Raw genomic sequence first — 3,951 nt, forward strand, 5'->3', positions numbered from 1 at the left:
ACCCTGCCTTGAGTGTGATAGGGGGTGGTGCCCCAACCCCCCAATCAGCCCTACCCTGAGCGTGACTGAGGGTGGCATCACAACCTCCCAATCCGCCCTGCTCTGTGCATGACAGGGGGCGGCGCCCCAACTCCCCTATCGGCCCTGCTCTGAGCCCGACCAGGGGCTGCACCTAGGGATTGGGCCTGCCCTCTGCCACCCAGGAGCAGGCCTAAGCCAGCTGGTTGTTATCTCCCGAGGGGTCCCAGACTGCGAGAGGGCACAGGCCGGGCTGAGGGACCCCCTTCGTGCACCGGGCCTCTAGTATAGGATAATTAAATATAGTTATTATTATTAATTTTTATTTGGCAAAGCTTCCCATGTAATTTTTCAAGCATCTTTTGAAATTTAACTTTGGGAAGATTGTCAAATATACTTAACCAAAAGATTATATTACAAATCTTTTATAAATTTAGGTAAAATAAACAAACAGTTTTATGGTAATAACTTTAAAAGATATTAATTATACTTAAACTTAATATTAAGTATTTTTAATTAAATATTTTAATATTAAATATTTTACCTAGACCATAGGATCTTGTTTAATTTTCTGTAGGCCAACAATATATTATACCGCAGTAGTGCCATCGGAGCCAGAAAACACATTATAGGTAATATATAAACAAATACATAAAGGCCATATATATGATTCAAATTACTAATTTTGTAGAGAAGACTTAAGATTTTTCGTTTGCTTCTGATGTCTTTTAAGGAGGCTAGAAAAGGGGAGAGAAGTTCCCAAACACCAAACAGGAAGACATGTTGAATTTTGCAATGAAAAGTGTTAAGGGCTGTGAATGAGCAGTGGAAACACAAAGTCTAGGCTCCAATCTAAGGGCTTAAACAACAGACACATTGCTTTGGCTCACTGAAAAGTTACAAATGACAAGAGTGGAATTGTTAGAAATACTAGGAGAGAAGGGGTCCCTGAGGGTGTCGGGGTGGCCAGGTGGCGACTCCGTGTCCAGCGGGCAGGGCTACCTTTCATCTTGGCATTGCCGCGTTTTGAGAAAAGGAGTTACTCGGCAGCTGGACAGGCAGATTCCCCCACATCCACGAAGGGCAAGGAAAGTGTAATGACAGCAACTCTGGGTCCACTAGGGAGAGGCGAGGTGGAGGAAGGGGACTGGAGCCCGACTGGTTGTTACAAATGTAAAACATTTATGAACTTTTGCAACCTTCACAAGCTTTTACAAATCTTTCTACAATTTGCACAAACCTTTTACCCATTCAGAATAAGCATCATTAGAATAATTTATTTCAATCCTTGTCCTGCAAACATGTTTTTTTATACTTTATGCCTTCTGTTATGAAACCCATACCATTTTTCCAATTTAATTTGAACTTTTAACTGTTAGAAACCTTAATTCTAATAACCAAAAAGTAAATAACCAGTATTCCTTAGATTGATGTTTATGAACACGCTTTAAACATACTCTTACTTTCAAGAAAACACACCTTCAACAAAGCAAAAGACATTACATCAACAGTCCCAAATCCACTTTATAGACTTTCTATAATAAAAAGCTAAGAGCAGGAAAATTTAAAACTTGTCTAGCAATTAATGTTTTCGTATTTTATGTTATTTTTAAATATATATTTTTAAATCTTTATTGTTGCAAGCATTACTTATGTCCCCTTTTTCCCCATTGACCCCTTTACCCCGCCCTGCCACCAATCCCAGGCCTCCACCCTCCTATTGTCTGTGTCCATGGGTTTGCATATATGCATACAAGGTATTTGGTTGATCACTTACCACCCCCCACCCCCCCACATCCTCCCCTCCGAGATTCCAGTCTGTTCCATGTTTATCTGCATCTATTTTGTTCATTAGATTCCACATGAGTGAGATCATGTGATACTTGTCTTTCTCTGACTGGCTTATTTCACTTAGCATGATACTCTCCAGGTCCCGCCATGCTGTCTCGAAGGGTAAGAGATCCTTTTTTTTACTGCTGCATAGTATTCCCTGGTGTAGATGTACCACAGCTGTTTTATCCACTCACCTACTGATGGGCACTTGGGCTGTTTTCAGGTCTTAGCTACTGTAAATTGTGCTATGAACATAGGGGTGCATACATTCTTTCTGATTGGTGTTTTGGGTCTCTTAGGATATATTCCTAGAAGTGGGATCATTGGTCAAATGGCAGTTCCATATTTAATTTTTTGAGGGAACTCCATACTGTTTTCCATAATGGCTGCACCAGTCTGCATTCCCCTCAGCAGTGCACTAGGGTTCCCTTTTCTCCTCATCCTCGCCAGCACTTGTCATTTGTTGATTTGTTGATGGTAGCCATTCTGACAGGTGTGAGATGATATCTAATTTTTGTTTTAATTTGCATCTCTCTGCTGATCAGTGACTTTGAGCATTTTTTCATATGTCCCTTGGTCATCTGTTTGTCCTCTTTAGAGAAGTGTCTATTTAGGTCCTTTGCCCATTTTTTAATTGGATTGTTTGTCTTTATTTTGTTAAGTTGTATTAATTCCTATATATTTTGGATATTAACCCATTATTAGATATATCATTGCCAAATATGTTTCCCATACAGTGGGCGCCCTTTTCGTTTGTTGATGGGTTCGTTCACTGTGCAGTGGCTTTTCATTTTTATGTAGTCCTATTTATTTTCTCATTTTTTTTAGCCCTAGGAGATGTATCTGTAAGCATATTGCTACAACAGATATGAGATTTTATTGCCTATGGTTTCTTCTAGGATTTTATTGTTTTGCTACTTACATTGAAGTCTTTTGTCCATTTGAGTTTATTCTTGTGTATGGTGTAAGTTGGTGGTCTATTTCATTTTTTGCATGTATCTGCCCAATTTTCCCAACACCATTTATTGAAGAGACTGTCTTGATTTCATTGTATGCTCTTGCCTCCTTTGTCAAATATTAATTGAGCATAATGGTATTTCTATTCTTATTGACACTGGTGCTACTCTGGGGGCTCAATGCCACTGTCATAAAACAGCCGTGCCTCAGAGTCAGAAAACAGCTTGAATAGTGAGGAACATCACCAGATTCATATTTTTGAACCTTTTTTTTTTTTTTTTTGCTTAAGTCTCTTAACAGATACACATTGGTTCCTTTGTTTTTTAATCCACATGAGGATATGTTTTTTATTGACTTCTGAGAGAGAAAGAGAGAGAGAAATAAAGAAAGAGAGAAGAGAGAGGAACATCAGTGTGAGAAACATCGATTGGTTGCCTCTCATACGGGCCCAGCTGGGGATGGAACCTGCAATCCAGGCATGTGTCCTGGCCGGGAATCGAACCTGCAACCTTTTAGTGTATGGGACAACGCTCCGACCAACCGAGCCACAGCCAGGGCAAGGTACACATTGTTTTATCCTTACTTCTCATGCCCTTACCCATTTATTAGGCGAGACTTCCTTGAGAAGTATAATGCTGGACTATCCTTTTCCCAAAAGGGGAAATAATGTTAGGGTTTGATGGTAACTGTCAGAATGGCCAATTAGGTGAATTAAATGGCCTTTCAACATTTTTTATTTGCTCCATTATTGATGGTACAGTGGTTGAATCCTATTGGATCAATTGCCATTTAAAAAAAAAAAAATACATATATATTCTTACTGGTTTCAGAGAAGAAAGGAAGAGGGAGACAGCTAGGAACGCTCCGAGGAAGAGGGCCAGCCTGGCACCTGCCGCAGCAAACGCCACTCCCACAGAGCGTGTGCAGCACACACCCGAGGTTAGAAGCACTGCAACAGCATCTCTCTCATTCACAATCCATACTTCTGGCCTGCAAAGTTACTAAAATGCATGTTCATTTTAATTACAACTTTAGATCAAAATCTTCCAAAAGTTTCTAAAATCAATTTCTGTTTAAAATGAATGTTTTCAAAAACTTTTCAGATGGAAAAAAAGTGATACAAAAGACACATCAATGTTTACA

This window comes from Myotis yumanensis, unplaced genomic scaffold (assembly GCF_028538775.1).
Source record: "Myotis yumanensis isolate MYYU_CA2020_CCGP unplaced genomic scaffold, mMyoYum1.0.hap1 SCAF_16, whole genome shotgun sequence".
Taxonomy (NCBI): Eukaryota; Metazoa; Chordata; class Mammalia; order Chiroptera; family Vespertilionidae; genus Myotis; species Myotis yumanensis.